The following is a 21,096-nucleotide window of genomic DNA, read 5'->3' as shown; positions in this document are numbered from 1 at the left end:
GGCAATCAGAGGTGGGGAATCAGAGGCGGGGAATCAGAGGCGGGGAATCAGAGGCGTTGAATCAGAGGCGGGGAATCAGACGCGGGGAATCAGAGGCGGGGAATCAGAAGTGGGGAATCAGAGGTGGGGAATCAGAGGCGGGGAATCAGAGGCAGGTAATCAGAGGCGGGCAATCAGATGCAGGGAATCAGAGGCAGGGAATCAGAGGCAGGGAATCTGAGGCAGGGAATCTGAGGCAGGGAATCTGAGGTGGGCAATCAGAGGCGGGAAAACAGGCGGGTAAACAGAGGCGGGTAAACATAGGCGGGGAATCAGAGGCGGGGAATCAGAGGCGGGGAATCAGAGTCGGGGAATCAGAGGCGGGGAATCTGAGGCGGGGAATCAGATGCAGGGAATCAGAGGCGGGGAATCAGAGGCGGGGTATCAGAGGCTGGGAATCAGAGGCGCGGAATCAGAGGCGGGGAATCAGAGGCGTGGAATCACAGACGGGGAATCAGAGGCGGGGAATCAGAAGTGGGGAATCAGAGGTGGGAAATCAGTGGCGGGGAATCAGAGGCGGGGAATCAGAGGCGGGGAATCAGAGGCAGGGTATCAGAGGCGGGCAATCAGATGCAGGGTATAAGAGGCAGCGAATCAGAGGCAGGGAATCAGAGGCAGGGAACCTGAGGTGGCGAATATGAGGTGGTGAATCAGAGGCGGGGAAACAGGCGGGTAAACAGAGGCTGGGAAACAGATGCAGGGAATCAGAGGCGGGGAATCAGAGGCAGGGAATCAGATGAAGGGAATCTGATGCAGGGAATCTGAGGCAGGGAATCTGAGGCAGGGAATCTGTGGCAGGGAATCTGATGCGGGTTATCAGAAGGGGGAAATGAGATGTGGGAAACGAGATGCAGAGAAAGAGGCACGGAAATAGAGGCAGGGAAAGAGAGGCAGGGTATCAGAGGCTGGTAATCAGAGGCGTGGAATCAGAGGCGGGGAATCAGAGGCGGGAAATCAGAGAGGGGAATCAGAGGTGGGGAATCAGAGGCGGGGAATCAGAGGCAGGGAATCAGAGGCAGGAAATCAGAGGCGGCGAATTTGAGGCGTGGAATCAGAGGTGGGGAAAGAGATGTGGGGAAACGTAGGCCAGGAAAGTTGCTCGGAAAGGGAGGCGGTGATTCAGAGGCGGGGAATCAGAGGCGGAGAATCAGAGGCGGGCAATCAGATGCAGGAAATCAGAGGCAGGGAATCAGAGGCAGGGAATCAGAGGCAGGGAATCTGAGGCAGGGAATCAGAGGTGGGGAATCAGAGGCGTGGAATCAGAGGCAAGGAATCATATGAAGGGAATCTGATGCAGGGAATCTGAGGCAGGTTATCTGAGGCAGGGAATCAGAGGTGGGGAATCAGAGGCGGGGAATCAAGAGGCGGGGAATCAGAGGCGGGGAATCAGAGGCGGGGAATCAGAGGCGGAGAATCAGAGGCGGGCAATCAGATGCAGGAAATCAGAGGCAGGGAATCAGAGGCAGGGAATCAGAGGCAGGGAATCTGAGGCAGGGAATCAGAGGTGGGGAATCAGAGGCGTGGAATCAGAGGCAAGGAATCATATGAAGGGAATCTGATGCAGGGAATCTGAGGCAGGGAATCTGAGGCAGGGAATCTCTGGCAGGGAATCTGATGCGGGTTATCAGAAGGGGGAAATGAGATGTGGGAAACGAGATGCAGAGAAAGAGGCACGGAAATAGAGGTAGGGAAAGAGAGGCAGGGAATCAGAGGCGGGGAATCAGAGGTGGGGAATCAGAGGCTGGGAATCAGAGGCGGGGAATCAGAGGGGGGAATCAGAGGTGGGGAATCAGAGGCAGGGAATCTGAGGCAGGGAATCAGAGGCAGGAAATCAGAGGCGGCAAATCTGAGGCTAGGAATCAGAGGTGGGGAAAGAGATGTGGGGAAACGTAGGCCAGGAAAGTTGCGCGGAAAGGGAGGCGGTGAATCAGAGGCGGGGAATCAGAGGCGGGGAATCAGAGGCGGGGAATCAGAGGCGTGGAATCAGAGGTGGGGAAAGAGATGTGGGGAAACAGGCGGGTAAACAGAAGCGGGTAAACATAGCTGCATAAATAGAGGCAGCGAAAGAGATGGGCGAAACATAGTGGTTGGAACTTGTGTGTTGAAAATTAGGTACACAGAACAGATCAAACAGAGTTGTTGAAATTGAGGGAGGGAAAGAGAGGCACAGAAAGAGTGGAGGGGAAAGAGTGCAGGCAAAATAGAGGCGTAGAGACAGAGGTGGGGAATCAGAGGCGGGGAATCAGAGGCGGGGAATCAGAGGCAGGGAATCAGATGAAGGGAATCTGATGCAGGGAAACTGAGGCAGGGAATCTGAGGCAGGGAATCGGAGGCAGGGAATCTGAGGCAGGGAATCAGTAAAAAGTTATCAGAGTCAGGGTATCAGAGGCGGAGAATCAGAGGTGGGGAATCAGAAGTGGGGAATCAGTGGTGGGGAATCAGAGGCGTGGAATCAGAGGCGGGGAATCAGAGGTGGGGAATCAGAAGCGGGGAATCAGAGGTGGGGAATCAGAGGCGGGGAATCAGAGGCGTGGAATCAGAGGCAGGCAATCAGAAGTGGGGAATCAGAGGCGGGGAATCAGAGGCGGGGAATCAGGGTCGGTGAATCAGAGGCGGGGAATCAGAGGCGGGGAATCAGAGGCGTGGAATCAGAAGTGTGGAATCAGAGGTGGGGAATCAGAGGTGGGGAATCAGAGGCGGGGAATCAGAGGCGGGCAATCAGATGCAGGGAATCAGAGGCAGGGAATCAGACGCAGGGAATCAAATGAAGGGAATCTGATGCAGGGAATCTGAGGCAGGGAATCTGAGGAAGGGAATCTGTGGTGGGGAATCAGAGGCGGGAAAACAGGCGGGTAAACAGAGGCGGGTAAACATAGGCGGGGAATCAGAGGCGTGGAATCAGAGGCGGGAAATCAGAGGCGGGGAAAGATATGTGGGGAAAAGTAGGCCAGGAAAGTTGAGCGGAAAGGGAGGCAGTGAATCAGAGGTGGGGAATCAGAGGCGGGGAATCAGAGGCGGGGAATCAGAGGCGGGGAATCAGAGGCGGGGAATCAGAAGTGGGGAATCAGAGGTGGGGAATCAGAGGCGGGGAATCAGAGGCGGAGAATCAGAGGCGGGGAATCTGAGGCAGGGAATCTGAGGTGGGGAATCAGAGGCGGGGAAACAGGTGGGTAAACAGAGGTGGGTAAACATAGGCGGGGAATCAGAGGCGCGGAATCAGAGGCGGGGAATCAGAGGCAGGGAATCAGAGGCGGGGAATCAGAGGCGGGGAATCAGATGCGGGGAATCAGAGGTGGGGAATCAGAGGCGGGGTATCAGAGGAGGGGAATCAGAGGCGTGGAATCAGAGGCGGGGAATCAGAGGCGGGGAATCAGAGGCGTGGAATCAGAGGCGGGGAATCAGAGGCGGGGAATCAGAAGTGGGGAATCAGAGGTGGGGAATCAGAGGCGGGGAATCAGAATCAGCGAATCAGAGGCGGGCAATCAGATGCAGGGAATCAGAGGCAGGGAATCAGAGGCAGGGAATCTGAGGCAGGGAATCTGAGGCAGGGAATCTGAGGTGGGCAATCAGAGGCGGGAAAACAGGCGGGTAAACAGAGGCGGGTAAACATAGGCGGGGAATCAGAAGCGGGGAATCAGAGGCGGGGAATCAGAGTCGGGGAATCAGAGGCGGGGAATCAGAGTCGGGGAATAAGAGGCGGGGAATCTGAGGCGGGGAATCAGATGCAGGGAATCAGAGGCGGGGAATCAGAGGCGGGGTATCAGAGGCGGGGAATCAGAGGCGCGGAATCAGAGGCGGGGAATCAGAGGCGTGGAATCACAGACGGGGAATCAGAGGCGGGGAATCAGAAGTGGGGAATCAGAGGTGGGAAATCAGAGGCGGGGAATCTGAGGCGGGGAATCAGAGGCGGGGAATCAGAGGCAGGGTATCAGAGGCGGGCAATCAGATGCAGGGAATCAGAGGCAGGGAATCAGAGGCAGGGAATCAGAGGCAGGGAACCTGAGGTGGCGAATATGAGGTGGTGAATCAGAGGCGGGGAAACAGGCGGGTAAACAGAGGCTGGGAATCAGATGCAGGGAATCAGAGGCGGGGAATCAGAGGCAGGGAATCAGATGAAGGGAATCTGATGCAGGGAATCTGAGGCAGGGAATCTGAGGCAGGGAATCTGTGGCAGGGAATCTGATGCGGGTTATCAGAAGGGGGAAATGAGATGTGGGAAACGAGATGCAGAGAAAGAGGCACGGAAATAGAGGCAGGGAAAGAGAGGCAGGGTATCAGAGGTGGGTAATCAGAGGCGTGGAATCAGAGGCGGGGAATCAGAGGCGGGAAATCAGAGAGGGGAATCAGAGGTGGGGAATCAGAGGCGGGGAATCAGAGGCAGGGAATCAGAGGCAGGAAATCAGAGGCGGCGAATCTGAGGCGTGGAATCAGAGGTGGGGAAAGAGATGTGGGGAAACGTAGGCCAGGAAAGTTGCTCGGAAAGGGAGGCGGTGAATCAGAGGCGGGGAATCAGAGGCGGGGAATCAGAGGCGGGGAATCAGAGGCGTGGAATCAGAGGTGGGGAAAGAGATGTGGGGAAACAGGCGGGTAAACAGAAGTGGGTAAACATAGCTGCATCAATAGATGCAGCGAAAGAGATGGGCGAAACATAGTGGTTGGAACTTTTGTGTTGAAAATTAGTTACACAGAACAGATCGAACAGAGTTGTTGAAATTGAGGGAGGGAAAGAGAGGCACGGAAAGAGTGGAGGGGAAAGAGTGCAGGCAAAATAGAGGCGTAGAGACAGAGGTGGGGAATCAGATGCGGGGAATCAGAGGCCGGGAATCAGAGGCAGGGAATCAGATGAAGGGAATCTAATGCAGGGAAACTGAGGCAGGGAATCTGAGGCAGGGAATCGGAGGCAGGGAATCTGAGGCAGGGAATCAGTAAAAAGTTATCAGAGGCAGGGTATCAGAGGCGGAGAATCAGCGGTGGGGAATCAGAAGTGGGGAATCAGAGGTGGGGAATCAGAGGCGTGGAATCAGAGGCGGGGATTCAGAGGTGGGGAATCAGAAGTGGGGAATCAGAGGTGGGGAATCAGAGGCGGGGAATCAGAGGCGTGGAATCAGAGGCGGGCAATCAGAAGTGGGGAATCAGAGGCGGGGAATCAGAGGCGGGGAATCAGAGGCGGTGAATCAGAGGCGGGGAATCAGAGACGGGGAATCAGAGGCGGGGAATCAGAAGTGGGGAATCAGAGGTGGGGAATCAGAGGCGGGGAATCAGAGGCGGGCAATCAGATGCAGGGAATCAGAGGCAGGGAATCAGAGGCAGGGAACCAGATGCAGGGAATCAAATGAAGGGAATCTGATGCAGGGAATCTGAGGCAGGGAATCTGAGGCAGGGAATCTGTTGTGGGGAATCAGAGGCGGGAAAACAGGCGGTTAAACAGAGGCGGGTAAACATAGGCGGGGATTCAGAGGCGTGGAATCAGAGGCGGGAAATCAGAGGCGGGGAAAGATATGTGGGGAAAAGTAGGCCAGGAAAGTTGAGCGGAAAGGGAGGCATTGAATCAGAGGTGGGGAATCAGAGGCGGGGAATCAGAGGCGGGGAATCAGAGGCGGGGAATCAGAGGCAGGGAATCAGAAGCGGGGAATCAGAGGTTGGGAATCAGAGGCGGGGAATCAGAGGCGGAGAATCAGAGGCGGGCAATCAGATGCAGGGAATCAGAGGCAGGGAATCAGAGGCAGGGAATCAGAGGCAGGGAATCTGAGGCAGGGAATCTGAGGTGGGGAATCAGAGGCGGGGAAACAGGTGGGTAAACAGAGGCGGGTAAACATAGGCGGGGAATCAGAGGCGCGAAATCAGAGGTGGGGAATCAGAGGCAGGGAATCAGAGGCGGGGAATCAGAGGCGGGGAATCAGATGCGGGGAATCAGAGGTGGGGAATCAGAGGCGGGGTATCAGAGGAGGGGAATCAGAGGCGGGGAATCAGAGGCGGGGAATCAGAGGCGGGGAATCAGAGGCGTGATATCAGAGGCGGGGAATCTGAGGTGGGGAATCAGAAGTGGGGAATCAGAGGTGGGGAATCAGAGCCGGGGAATCAGAATCAGCGAATCAGAGGCGGGGCAATCAGAGGTGGGGAATCAGAGGCGGGGAATCAGAGGCGGGGAATCAGAGGAGGTGAATCAGAGGCAGGGAATCAGACGCGGGGAATCAGAGGCGGGGAATCAGAAGTGGGGAATCAGAGGTGGGGAATCAGAGGCGGGGAATCAGAGGCAGGTAATCAGAGGCGGGCAATCAGATGCAGGGAATCAGAGGCAGGGAATCAGAGGCAGGGAATCTGAGGCAGGGAATCTGAGGCAGGGAATCTGAGGTGGGCAATCAGAGGCGGGAAAACAGGCGGGTAAACAGAGGCGGGTAAACATAGGCGGGGAATCAGAGGCGGGGAATCAGAGGCGGGGAATCAGAGGCGGGGAATCAGAGTCGGGGAATCAGAGGCGGGGAATCTGAGGCGGGGAATCAGATGCAGGGAATCAGAGGCGGGGAATCAGAGGCGGTGTATCAGAGGCGGGGAATCAGAGGCGCGGAATCAGAGGCGGGGAATCAGAGGCGTGGAATCAGAGACGGGGAATCAGAGGCGGGGAATCAGAAGTGGGGAATCAGAGGTGGGAAATCAGAGGCTGGGAATCAGAGGCGGGGAATCAGAGGCGGGGAATCAGAGGAAGGGTATCAGAGGCGGGCAATCAGATGCAGGGAATCAGAGGCAGGGAATCAGAGGCAGGGAATCAGAGGCAGGGAACCTGAGATGGCGAATATGAGGTGGTTAATCAGAGGCGGGGAAACAGTCGGGTAAACAGAGGCGGGGAATCAGATGCAGGGAATCACCCGCGGGGAATCAGAGGCAGGGAATCAGATGAAGGGAATCTGATGCAGGGAATCTGAGGCAGGGTATCTGAGGCAGGGAATCTGTGGCAGGGAATCTGATGCGGGTTATCAGAAGGGGGAAATGAGATGTGGGAAACGAGATGCAGAGAAAGAGGCACGGAAATAGAGGCAGGGAAAGAGAGGCAGGGTATCAGAGGCGGGTAATCAGAGGCGTGGAATCAGAGGCCGGGAATCAGAGACACAGAAAGAGAGGCGTGGAATCAGATGTGCGGAATCAGAGCCGGTGAATCTGAGCCGGGAAATCAGAAGCAGAGCAACAGAGGTGGTGAAACATGGGTGCGGAATCGGACACGGGGAATCAGAGGTGGGGACTCAGAGGCCGGGAATCATAGGCAGGGAATCAGAGGCAGGTTATCAGAGGCAGGGAATCAGAGGTGGGAAATCAGAGGCGGGGAATCAGAGGCGGCGAATCAGAGGCGGGGAATCAGAGTCGGGGAATCAGAGGCGGAGAATCAGAGGCAGGCAATCAGATGCAGGAAATCAGAGGCAGGGAATCAGAGGCAGGGAATCAGAGGCAGGGAATCTGAGGCAGGGAATCAGAGGTGGGGAATCAGAGGCGGGGAATCAGAGGCAGGGAATCAGATGAAGGGAATCTGATGCAGGGAATCTGAGGCAGGGAATCTGAGGCAGGGAATCTGTGGCAGGGAATCTGATGCGGGTTATCAGAAGGGGGAAATGAGATGTGGGAAACGAGATGCAGAGAAAGAGGCACGGAAATAGAGGCAGGGAAAGACAGGCAGGGAATCAGAGGCGGGGAATCAGAGGTGGTGAATCAGAGGCTGGGAATCAGAGGCGCGGAATCAGAGGGGGGAATCAGAGGTGGGGAATCAGAGGCAGGGAATCAGAGGCAGGGAATCAGAGGCGGGAAATCAGAGGCGGCGAATCTGAGGCGTGGAATCAGAGGTGGGGAAAGAGATGTGGGGAAACGTAGGCCAGGAAAGTTGCGTGGAAAGGGAGGCGGTGAATCAGAGGCGGGGAATCAGAGGCGGGGAATCAGAGGCGGGGAATCAGAGGCGTGGAATCAGAGGTGGGGAAAGAGATGTGGGGAAACAGGCGGGTAAACAGAAGCGGGTAAACATAGCTGCATAAATAGAGGCAGCGAAAGAGATGGGCGAAACATAGTGGTTGGAACTTGTGTGTTGAAAATTAGGTACACAGAACAGATCAAACAGAGTTGTTGAAATTGAGGGAGGGAAAGAGAGGCACAGAAAGAGTGGAGGGGAAAGAGTGCAGTCAAAATAGAGGCGTAGAGACAGAGGTGGGGAATCAGAGGCGGGGATTCAGAGGCGGGGAATCAGAGGCAGGGAATCAGATGAAGGGAATCTGATGCAGGGAATCAGAGGCAGGGAATCTGAGGCAGGGAATCGGAGGCAGGGTATCAGAGGCGGGCAATCAGATGCAGGGAATCAGAGGCGGGGAATCAGAGGCGTGGAATCAGAGACGGGGAATCAGAGGCGGGGAATCAGAAGTGGGGAATCAGAGGTGGGAAATCAGAGGCGGGGAATCAGAGGCGGGGAATCAGAGGCGGGGAATCAGAGGCAGGGTATCAGAGGCGGGCAATCAGATGCAGGGAATCAGAGGCAGGGAATCAGAGGCAGGGAATCAGAGGCAGGGAACCTGAGGTGGCGAATATGAGGTGGTGAATCAGAGGCGGGGAAACAGGCGGGTAAACAGAGGTGGGGAATCAGATGCAGGGAATCAGCTGCGGGGAATCAGAGGCAGGGAATCAGATGAAGGGAATCTCACGCAGGGAATCTGAGGCAGGGTATCTGAGGCAGGGAATCTGTGGCAGGGAATCTGATGCGGGTTATCAGAAGGGGGAAATGAGATGTGGGAAACGAGATGCAGAGAAAGAGGCACGGATATAGAGGCAGGGAAAGAGAGGCAGGGTATCAGAGGCGGGTAATCTGAGGCGTGGAATCAGAGGTGGGGAATCAGAGACACAGAAAGAGAGGCGTGGAATCAGAGGTGCGGAATCAGAGCCGGTGAATCTGAGCCGGGAAATCAGAAGCAGAGCAACAGAGGTGGTGAAACATGGGTGCGGAATCGGACACGGGGAATCAGAGGTGTTGATTCAGAGGCCGGGAATCAGAGGCAGGGAATCAGAGGCAGGTTATCAGAGGCAGGGAATCAGAGGTGGGGAATCAGAGGCGGGGAATCAAGTGGCGGGGAATCAGAGGCGGGGAATCAGAGGCGGGGAATCAGAGGCGGAGAATCAGAGGCGGGCAATCAGATGCAGGAAATCAGAGGCAGGGAATCAGAGGCAGGGAATCAGAGGCAGGGAATCTGAGGCAGGGAATCAGAGGTGGGGAATCAGAGGCGTGGAATCAGAGGCGGGGAATCAGAGGCGGAGAATCAGAGGCGGGCAATCAGATGCAGGAAATCAGAGGCAGGGAATCTGAGGCAGGGAATCTGAGGCAGGGAATCTGTGGCAGGGAATCTGATGCGGGTTATCAGAAGGGGGAAATGAGATGTGGGAAACGAGATGCAGAGAAAGAGGCACGGAAATAGAGGTAGGGAAAGAGAGGCAGGGAATCAGAGGCGGGGAATCAGAGGTGGGGAATCAGAGGCTGGGAATCAGAGGCGGGGAATCAGAGGGGGGAATCAGAGGTGGGGAATCAGAGGCAGGGAATCAGAGGCAGGGAATCAGAGGCAGGAAATCAGAGGCGGCAAATCTGAGGCGTGGAATCAGAGGTGGGGAAAGAGATGTGGGGAAACGTAGGCCAGGAAAGTTGCGCGGAAAGGGAGGCGGTGAATCAGAGGCGGGGAATCAGAGGCGGGGAATCAGAGGCGGGGAATCAGAGGCGTGGAATCAGAGGTGGGGAAAGAGATGTGGGGAAACAGGCGGGTAAACAGAAGCGGGTAAACATAGCTGCATAAATAGAGGCAGCGAAAGAGATGGGCGAAACATAGTAGTTGGAACTTGTGTGTTGAAAATTAGGTACACAGAACAGATCAAACAGAGTTGTTGAAATTGAGGGAGGGAAAGAGAGGCACCGAAAGAGTTGAGGGGAAAGAGTGCAGGCAAAATAGAGGCGTAGAGACAGAGGTGGGGAATCAGAAGCGGGGAATCAGAGGCGGGGAATCAGAGGCAGGGAATCAGATGAAGGGAATCTGATGCAGGGAAACTGAGGCAGGGAATGTGAGGCAGGGAATCGGAGGCAGGGAATCTGAGGCAGGGAATCAGTAAAAAGTTATAAGAGGCAGGGTATCAGAGGCGGAGAATCAGAGGTGGGGAATCAGAAGTGGGGAATCAGTGGTGGGGAATCAGAGGCGTGGAATCAGAGGCGGGGAATCAGAGGTGGGGAATCAGAAGCGGGGAATCAGAGGTGGGGAATCAGAGGCGGGGAATCAGAGGCGTGGAATCAGAGGCGGGCAATCAGAAGTGGGGAATCAGAGGCGGGGAATCAGAGGCGGGGAATCAGGGGCGGTGAATCAGAGGCGGGGAATCAGAGGCGGGGAATCAGAGGCGTGGAATCAGAAGTGGGGAATCAGAGGTGGGGAATCAGAGGCGGGGAATCAGAGGCGGGGAATCAGAGGCGGGCAATCAGATGCAGGGAATCAGAGGCAGGGAATCAGACGCAGGGAATCAAATGAAGGGAATCTGATGCAGGGAATCTGAGGCAGGGAATCTGAGGCAGGGAATCTGTGGTGGGGAATCAGAGGCGGGAAAACAGGCGGGTAAACAGAGGCGGGTAAACATAGGCGGGGAATCAGAGGCGTGGAATCAGAGGCGGGAAATCAGAGGCGGGGAAAGATATGTGGGGAAAAGTAGGCCAGGAAAGTTGAGCGGAAAGGGAGGCAGTGAATCAGAGGTGGGGAATCAGAGGCGGGGAATCAGAGGCGGGGAATCAGAGGCGGGGAATCAGAGGCGGGGAATCAGAAGTGGGGAATCAGAGGTGGGGAATCAGAGGCGGGGAATCAGAGGCGGAGAATCAGAGGCGGGGAATCTGAGGCAGGGAATCTGAGGTGGGGAATCAGAGGCGGGGAAACAGGTGGGTAAACAGAGGTGGGTAAACATAGGCGGGGAATCAGAGGCGCGGAATCAGAGGCGGGGAATCAGAGGCAGGGAATCAGAGGCGGGGAATCAGAGGCGGGGAATCAGATGCGGGGAGTCAGAGGTGGGGAATCAGAGGCGGGGTATCAGAGGAGGGGAATCAGAGGCGTGGAATCAGAGGCGGGGAATCAGAGGCGGGGAATCAGAGGCGTGGAATCAGAGGCGGGGAATCAGAGGCGGGGAATCAGAAGTGGGGAATCAGAGGTGGGGAATCAGATGCAGGGAATGAGATGCAGGGAATCAGAGGCAGGGAATCTGAGGCAGGGAATCTGAGGCAGGGAATCTGAGGTGGGCAATCAGAGGCGGGAAAAGAGGCGGGTAAACAGAGGCGGGTAAACATAGGCGGGGAATCAGAAGCGGGGAATCAGAGGCGGGGAATCAGAGTCGGGGAATCAGAGGCGGGGAATCAGAGTCGGGGAATAAGAGGCGGGGAATCTGAGGCGGGGAATCAGATGCAGGGAATCAGAGGCGGGGAATCAGAGGCGGGGTATCAGAGGTGGGGAATCAGAGGCGCAGAATCAGAGGCGGGGAATCAGAGGCGTGGAATCACAGACGGGGAATCAGAGGCGGGGAATCAGAAGTGGGGAATCAGAGGTGGGAAATCAGAGGCGGGGAATCAGAGGCGGGGAATCAGAGGCGGGGAATCAGAGGCAGGGTATCAGAGGCGGGCAATCAGATGCAGGGAATCAGATGAAGGGAATCTGATGCAGGGAATCTGAGGCAGGGAATCTGAGGCAGGGAATCTGTGGCAGGGAATCTGATGCGGGTTATCAGAAGGGGGAAATGAGATGTGGGAAACGAGATGCAGAGAAAGAGGAACGGAAATAGAGGCAGGGAAAGAGAGGCAGGGTATCAGAGGCGGGTAATCAGAGGCGTGGAATCAGAGGCGGGGAATCAGAGGCGGGAAATCAGAGAGGGGAATCAGAGGTGGGGAATCAGAGGCGGGGAATCAGAGGCAGGGAATCAGAGGCAGGAAATCAGAGGCGGCGAATCTGAGGCGTGGAATCAGAGGTGGGGAAAGAGATGTGGGGAAACGTAGGCCAGGAAAGTTGCTCGGAAAGGGAGGCGGTGAATCAGAGGCGGGGAATCAGAGGCGGGGAATCAGAGGCGGGGAATCAGAGGCGTGGAATCAGAGGTGGGGAAAGAGATGTGGGGAAACAGGCGGGTAAACAGAAGCGGGTAAACATAGCTGCATCAATAGATGCAGCGAAAGAGATGGGCGAAACATAGTGGTTGGAACTTTTGTGTTGAAAATTAGTTACACAGAACAGATCAAACAGAGTTGTTGAAATTGAGGGAGGGAAAGAGAGGCACGGAAAGAGTGGAGGGGAAAGAGTGCAGGCAAAATAGAGGCGTAGAGACAGAGGTGGGGAATCAGATGCGGGGAATCAGAGGCCGGGAATCAGAGGCAGGGAATCAGATGAAGGGAATCTAATGCAGGGAAACTGAGGCAGGGAATCTGAGGCAGGGAATCGGAGGCAGGGAATCTGAGGCAGGGAATCAGTAAAAAGTTATCAGAGGCAGGGTATCAGAGGCGGAGAATCAGAGGTGGGGAATCAGAAGTGGGGAATCAGAGGTGGGGAATCAGAGGCGTGGAATCAGAGGCGGGGAATCAGAGGTGGGGAATCAGAAGTGGGGAATCAGAGGTGGGGAATCAGAGGCGGGGAATCAGAGGCGTGGAATCAGAGGCGGGCAATCAGAAGTGGGGAATCAGAGGCGGGGAATCAGAGGCGGGGAATCAGAGGCGGTGAATCAGAGGCGGGGAATCAGAGACGGGGAATCAGAGGCGGGGAATCAGAAGTGGGGAATCAGAGGTGGGGAATCAGAGGCGGGGAATCAGAGGCGGGCAATCAGATGCAGGGAATCAGAGGCAGGGAATCAGAGGCAGGGAACCAGATGCAGGGAATCAAATGAAGGGAATCTGATGCAGGGAATCTGAGGCAGGGAATCTGAGGCAGGGAATCTGTTGTGGGGAATCAGAGGCGGGAAAACAGGCGGTTAAACAGAGGCGGGTAAACATAGGCGGGGATTCAGAGGCGTGGAATCAGAGGCGGGAAATCAGAGGCGGGGAAAGATATGTGGGGAAAAGTAGGCCAGGAAAGTTGAGCGGAAAGGGAGGCATTGAATCAGAGGTGGGGAATCAGAGGCGGGGAATCAGAGGCGGGGAATCAGAGGCGGGGAATCAGAGGCAGGGAATCAGAAGCGGGGAATCAGAGGTTGGGAATCAGAGGCGGGGAATCAGAGGCGGAGAATCAGAGGCGGGCAATCAGATGCAGGGAATCAGAGGCAGGGAATCAGAGGCAGGGAATCAGAGGCAGGGAATCTGAGGCAGGGAATCTGAGGTGGGGAATCAGAGGCGGGGAAACAGGTGGGTAAACAGAGGCGGGTAAACATAGGCGGGGAATCAGAGGCGCGAAATCAGAGGTGGGGAATCAGAGGCAGGGAATCAGAGGCGGGGAATCAGAGGCGGGGAATCAGATGCGGGGAATCAGAGGTGGGGAATCAGAGGCGGGGTATCAGAGGAGGGGAATCAGAGGCGGGGAATCAGAGGCGGGGAATCAGAGGCGGGGAATCAGAGGCGTGCAATCAGAGGCGGGGAATCTGAGGTGGGGAATCAGAAGGGGGGAATCAGAGGTGGGGAATCAGAGCCGGGGAATCAGAATCAGCGAATCAGAGGCGGGGCAATCAGAGGTGGGGAATCAGAGGCGGGGAATCAGAGGCGGGGAATCAGAGGAGGTGAATCAGAGGCGGGGAATCAGACGCGGGGAATCAGAGGCGGGGAATCAGAAGTGGGGAATCAGAGGTGGGGAATCAGAGGCGGGGAATCAGAGGCAGGTAATCAGAGGCGGGCAATCAGATGCAGGGAATCAGAGGCAGGGAATCAGAGGCAGGGAATCTGAGGCAGGGAATCTGAGGCAGGGAATCTGAGGTGGGCAATCAGAGGCGGGAAAACAGGCGGGTAAACAGAGGCGGGTAAACATAGGCGGGGAATCAGAGGCGGGGAATCAGAGGCGGGGAATCAGAGGCGGGGAATCAGAGTCGGGGAATCAGAGGCGGGGAATCTGAGGCGGGGAATCAGATGCAGGGAATCAGAGGCGGGGAATCAGAGGCGGGGTATCAGAGGCGGGGAATCAGAGGCGCGGAATCAGAGGTGGGGAATCAGAGGCGTGGAATCAGACACGGGGAATCAGAGGCGGGGAATCAGAAGTGGGGAATCAGAGGTGGGAAATCAGAGGCTGGGAATCAGAGGCGGGGAATCAGAGGCGGGGAATCAGAGGAAGGGTATCAGAGGCGGGCAATCAGATGCAGGGAATCAGAGGCAGGGAATCAGAGGCAGGGAATCAGAGGCAGGGAACCTGAGATGGCGAATATGAGGTGGTGAATCAGAGGCGGGGAAACAGTCGGGTAAACAGAGGCGGGGAATCAGATGCAGGGAATCACCCGCGGGGAATCAGAGGCAGGGAATCAGATGAAGGGAATCTGATGCAGGGAATCTGAGGCAGGGTATCTGAGGCAGGGAATCTGTGGCAGGGAATCTGATGCGGGTTATCAGAAGGGGGAAATGAGATGTGGGAAACGAGATGCAGAGAAAGAGGCACGGAAATAGAGGCAGGGAAAGAGAGGCAGGGTATCAGAGGCGGGTAATCAGAGGCGTGGAATCAGAGGCGGGGAATCAGAGACACAGAAAGAGAGGCGTGGAATCAGATGTGCGGAATCAGAGCCGGTGAATCTGAGCCGGGAAATCAGAAGCAGAGCAACAGAGGTGGTGAAACATGGGTGCGGAATCGGACACGGGGAATCAGAGGTGGGGACTCAGAGGCCGGGAATCAGAGGCAGGGAATCAGAGGCAGGTTATCAGAGGCAGGGAATCAGAGGTGGGAAATCAGAGGCGGGGAATCAGAGGCGGCGAATCAGAGGCGGGCAATCAGATGCAGGAAATCAGAGGCAGGGAATCAGAGGCAGGGAATCCGAGGCAGGGAATCTGAGGCAGGGAATCAGAGGTGGGGAATCAGAGGCGGGGAATCAGAGGCAGGGAATCAGATGAAGGGAATCTGATGCAGGGAATCTGAGGCAGGGAATCTGAGGCAGGGAATCTGTGGCAGGGAATCTGATGCGGGTTATCAGAAGGGGGAAATGAGATGTGGGAAACGAGATGCAGAGAAAGAGGCACGGAAATAGAGGCAGGGAAAGACAGGCAGGGAATCAGAGGCGGGGAATCAGAGGTGGGGAATCAGAGGCTGGGAATCAGAGGCGCGGAATCAGAGGGGGGAATCAGAGGTTGGGAATCAGAGGCAGGGAATCAGAGGCAGGGAATCAGAGGCGGGAAATCAGAGGCGGCGAATCTGAGGCGTGGAATCAGAGGTGGGGAAAGAGATGTGGGGAAACGTAGGCCAGGAAAGTTGCGCGGAAAGGGAGGCGGTGAATCAGAGGCGGGGAATCAGAAGCGGGGAATCAGAGGCGGGGAATCAGAGGCGTGGAATCAGAGGTGGGGAAAGAGATGTGGGGAAACAGGCGGGTAAACAGAAGCGGGTAAACATAGCTGCATAAATAGAGGCAGCGAAAGAGATGGGCGAAACATAGTGGTTGGAACTTGTGTGTTGAAAATTAGGTACACAGAACAGATCAAACAGAGTTGTTGAAATTGAGGGAGGGAAAGAGAGGCACAGAAAGAGTGGAGGGGAAAGAGTGCAGTCAAAATAGAGGCGTAGAGACAGAGGTGGGGAATCAGAGGCGGGGATTCAGAGGCGGGGAATCAGAGGCAGGGAATCAGATGAAGGGAATCTGATGCAGGGAATCTGAGGCAGGGAATCTGAGGCAGGGAATCGGAGGCAGGGAATCTGATGCGGGTTATCAGAAGGGGGAAATGAGATGTTGGAAACGAGATGCAGAGAAAGAGGCACGGAAATAGAGGCAGGGAAAGAGAGGCAGGGTATCAGAGGCAGGTAATCAGAGGCGTGGAATCAGAGGTGGGGAATCAGAGGCGGTGAATCAGAGGCGGGGAATCAGAGGCGGGGAATCAGAGGCGGGGAATCAGAAGTGGGGAATCAGAGGTGGGGAATCAGAGGCGGGGAATCAGAGGTGGGGAATCAGAGGCGGGCAATCAGATGCAGGGAATCAGAGGCAAGGAATCAGACGCATGGAATCAAATGAAGGGAATCTGATGCAGGGAATCTGAGGCAGGGAATCTGATGCAGGGAATCTGTGGTGGGGAATCAGAGGCGGGAAAACAGGCTGGTAAACAGAGGCGGGTAAACATAGGCGGGGAATCAGAGGCGTGGAATCAGAGGCGGGAAGTCAGAGGCGGGGAAAGATATGTGGGGAAAAGTAGGCCAGGAAAGTTGAGCGGAAAGGGAGGCAGTGAATCAGAGGTGGGGAATCAGAGGCGGGGAATCAGAGGCGGGGAATCAGAGGCGGGGAATCAGAGGCGGGGAATCAGAAGTGGGGAATCAGAGGTGGGGAATCAGAGGCGGGGAATCAGAGGCGGAGAATCAGAGGCGGGGAATCTGAGGCAGGGAATCTGAGGTGGGGAATCAGAGGCGGGGAAACAGGTGGGTAAACAGAGGTGGGTAAACATAGGCGGGGAATCAGAGGCGCGGAATCAGAGGCGGGGAATCAGAGGCAGGGAATCAGAGGCGGGGAATCAGAGGCGGGGAATCAGATGCGGGGAATCAGAGGTGGGGAATCAGAGGCGGGGTATCAGAGGAGGGGAATCAGAGGCGTGGAATCAGAGGCGGGGAATCAGAGGCGGGGAATCAGAGGCGTGGAATCAGAGGCGGGGAATCAGAGGCGGGGAATCAGAAGTGGGGAATCAGAGGTGGGGAATCAGAGGCGGGGAATCAGAATCAGCGAATCAGAGGCGGGGCAATCAGAGGTGGGGAATCAGAGGCGGGGAATCAGAGGCGGGGAATCAGAGGCGTTGAATCAGAGGCGGGGAATCAGACGCGGGGAATCAGAGGCGGGGAATCAGAAGTGGGGAATCAGAGGTGGGGAATCAGAGGCGGGGAATCAGAGGCAGGTAATCAGAGGCGGGCAATCAGATGCAGGGAATCAGAGGCAGGGAATCAGAGGCAGGGAATCTGAGGCAGGGAATCTGAGGCAGGGAATCTGAGGTGGGCAATCAGAGGCGGGAAAACAGGCGGGTAAACAGAGGCGGGTAAACATAGGCGGGGAATCAGAGGCGGGGAATCAGAGGCGGGGAATCAGAGTCGGGGAATCAGAGGCGGGGAATCTGAGGCGGGGAATCAGATGCAGGGAATCAGAGGCGGGGAATCAGAGGCGGGGTATCAGAGGCTGGGAATCAGAGGCGCGGAATCAGAGGCGGGGAATCAGAGGCGTGGAATCACAGACGGGGAATCAGAGGCGGGGAATCAGAAGTGGGGAATCAGAGGTGGGAAATCAGTGGCGGGGAATCAGAGGCGGGGAATCAGAGGCGGGGAATCAGAGGCAGGGTATCAGAGGCGGGCAATCAGATGCAGGGTATAAGAGGCAGCGAATCAGAGGCAGGGAATCAGAGGCAGGGAACCTGAGGTGGCGAATATGAGGTGGTGAATCAGAGGCGGGGAAACAGGCGGGTAAACAGAGGCTGGGAAACAGATGCAGGGAATCAGAGGCGGGGAATCAGAGGCAGGGAATCAGATGAAGGGAATCTGATGCAGGGAATCTGAGGCAGGGAATCTGAGGCAGGGAATCTGTGGCAGGGAATCTGATGCGGGTTATCAGAAGGGGGAAATGAGATGTGGGAAACGAGATGCAGAGAAAGAGGCACGGAAATAGAGGCAGGGAAAGAGAGGCAGGGTATCAGAGGCGGGTAATCAGAGGCGTGGAATCAGAGGCGGTGAATCAGAGGCGGGAAATCAGAGAGGGGAATCAGAGGTGGGGAATCAGAGGCGGGGAATCAGAGGCAGGGAATCAGAGGCAGGAAATCAGAGGCGGCGAATTTGAGGCGTGGAATCAGAGGTGGGGAAAGAGATGTGGGGAAACGTAGGCCAGGAAAGTTGCTCGGAAAGGGAGGCGGTGAATCAGAGGCGGGGAATCAGAGGCGGGGAATCAGAGGCGGGGAATCAGAGGCGTGGAATCAGAGGTGGGGAAAGAGATGTGGGGAAACAGGCGGGTAAACAGAAGCGGGTAAACATAGCTGCATCAATAGATGCAGCGAAAGAGATGGGCGAAACATAGTGGTTGGAACTTTTGTGTTGAAAATTAGTTACACAGAACAGATCAAACAGAGTTGTTGAAATTGAGGGAGGGAAAGAGAGGCACTGAAAGAGTGGAGGGGAAAGAGTGCAGGCAAAATAGAGGCGTAGAGACAGAGGTGGGGAATCAGATGCGGGGAATCAGAGGCGGGGAATCAGAGGCAGGGAATCAGATGAAGGGAATCTAATGCAGGGAAACTGAGGCAGGGAATCTGAGGCAGGGAATCGGAGGCAGGGAATCTGAGGCAGGGAATCAGTAAAAAGTTATCAGAGGCAGGGTATCAGAGGCGGAGAATCAGAGGTGGGGAATCAGAAGTGGGGAATCAGAGGTGGGGAATCAGAGGCGTGGAATCATAGGCGGGGAATCAGAGGCGGGCAATCAGAAGTGGGGAATCAGAGGCGGGGAATCAGAGGCGGGGAATCAGAGGCGGGGAATCAGAGGCGGGGAATCAGAAGTGGGTAATCAGAGGTGGGGAATCAGAGGCGGGGAATCAGAGGCGGGCAATCAGATGCAGGGAATCAGAGGCAGGGAATCAGAGGCACGGAACCACACGCAGGGAATCAAATGAAGGGAATCTGATGCAGGGAATCTGAGGCAGGGAATCTGAGGCAGGGAATCTGTGGTGGGGAATCAGAGGCGGGAAAACAGGCGGTTAAACAGATGCGGGTAAACATAGGCGGGGATTCAGAGGCGTGGAATCAGAGGCGGGGAAAGATATTTGGGGAAAAGTATGCCAGGAAAGTTGAGCGGAAAGGGAGGCATTGAATCAGAGGTGGGGAATCAGAGGCGGGGAATCAGAAGTGGGGAATCAGAGGTGGGAAATCAGAGGTGGGAAATCAGAAGCGGGGAATCAGAGGCGGGGAATCAGAGGCAGGGAATCAGAGGCAGGGAATCTGAGGCAGGGAATCTGAGGCAGGGAATCTGAGGTGGGCAATCAGATGCAGGGAATCAGAGGCGGGGAATCAGAGGCGGGGTATCAGAGGCGGGGAATCAGAGGCGCGGAATCAGAGGCGGGGAATCAGAGGCATGGAATCAGAGACGGGGAATCAGAGGCGGGGAATCAGAAGTGGGGAATCAGAGGTGGGAAATCAGAGGCTGGGAATCAGAGGCGGGGTATCAGAGGCGGGGAATCAGAGGCAGGGTATCAGAGGCGGGCAATCAGATGCAGGGAATCAGAGGCAGGGAATCAGAGGCAGGGAATCAGAGGCAGGGAACCTGAGATGGCGAATATGAGGTGGTGAATCAGAGGCGGGGAAACAGTCGGGTAAACAGAGGCGGGGAATCAGAGGCAGGGAATCAGCCGCGGGGAATCAGAGGCAGGGAATCAGATGAAGGGAATCTGATGCAGGGAATCTGAGGCAGGGTATCTGAGGCAGGGAATCTGTGGCAGGGAATCTGATGCGGGTTATCAGAAGGGGGAAATGAGATGTGGGAAACGAGATGCAGAGAAAGAGGCACGGAAATAGAGGCAGGGAAAGAGAGGCAGGGTATCAGAGGCGGGTAATCAGAGGCGTGGAATCAGAGGCGGGGAATCTGAGACACAGAAAGAGAGGCGTGGAATCAGAGGTGCGGAATCAGAGCTGGTGAATCTGAGCCGGGAAATCAGAAGCAGAGCAACAGAGGTGGTGAAACATGGGTGCGGAATCGGACACGGGGAATCAGAGGTGGGGACTCAGAGGCCGGGAATCAGAGGCAGGGAATCAGAGGCAGGTTATCAGAGGCAGGGAATCAGAGGTGGGAAATCAGAGGCGGGGAATCAGAGGCGGCGAATCAGAGGCGGGGAATCAGAGGCGGGGAATCAGAGGCGGACAATCAGAGGCAGGCAATCAGATGCAGGAAATCAGAGGCAGGGAATCAGAGGCAGGGAATCAGAGGCAGGGAATCTGAGGCAGGGAATCAGAGGTGGGGAATCAGAGGCGGGGAATCAGAGGCAGGGAATCAGATGAAGGGAATCTGATGCAGGGAATCTGAGGCAGGGAATCTGAGGCAGGGAATCTGTGGCAGGGAATCTGATGCGGGTTATCAGAAGGGGGAAATGAGATGTGGGAAACGAGATGCAGAGAAAGAGGCACGGAAATAGAGGCAGGGAAAGACAGGCAGGGAATCAGAGGCGGGGAATCAGAGGTGGGGAATCAGAGGCTGGGAATCAGAGGCGGGGAATCAGAGGGGGGAATCAGAGGTGGGGAATCAGAGGCAGGGAATCAGAGTCAGGGAATCAGAGGCGGGAAATCAGAGGCGGCGAATCTGAGGCGTGGAATCAGAGGTGGGGAAAGAGATGTGGGGAAACGTAGGCCAGGAAAGTTGCGCGGAAAGGGAGGCGGTGAATCAGAGGCGGGGAATCAGAGGCGGGGAATCAGAGGCGGGGAATCAGAGGCGTGGAATCAGAGGTGGGGAAAGAGATGTGGTGAAACAGGTGGCTAAACAGAAGCGGGTAAACATAGCTGCATAAATAGAGGCAGCGAAAGAGATGGGCGAAACATAGTGGTTGGAACATGTGTGTTGAAAATTAGGTACACAGAACAGATCAAACAGAGTTGTTGAAATTGAGGGAGGGAAAGAGAGGCACAGAAAGAGTGGAGGGGAAAGAGTGCAGGCAAAATAGAGGCGTAGAGACAGAGGTGGGGAATCAGAGGCGGGGAATCAGATGAAGGGAATCTGATGCAGGGAATCTGAGGCAGGGAATCTGAGGCAGGGAATCGGAGGCAGGGAATCTGAGGCAGGTAATCAGTAAAAAGTTATCAGAGGCAGGGTATCAGAGGCGGAGAATCAGAGGTGGGGATTCAGAAGTGGGGAATCAGAGGCGTGGAATCAGAGGCAGGGAATCAGAGGTGGGGAATCAGAAGTGGGGAATCAGAGGTGGGGAATCAGAGGCGGGGAATCAGA

The sequence above is a fragment of the Narcine bancroftii genome, unplaced genomic scaffold (genome assembly GCF_036971445.1).
Source record: "Narcine bancroftii isolate sNarBan1 unplaced genomic scaffold, sNarBan1.hap1 Scaffold_151, whole genome shotgun sequence".
Taxonomy (NCBI): domain Eukaryota; kingdom Metazoa; phylum Chordata; class Chondrichthyes; order Torpediniformes; family Narcinidae; genus Narcine; species Narcine bancroftii.
The sequence above is the reverse complement of the archived record's forward strand: the minus strand, read 5'-3'. Positions refer to the sequence as shown.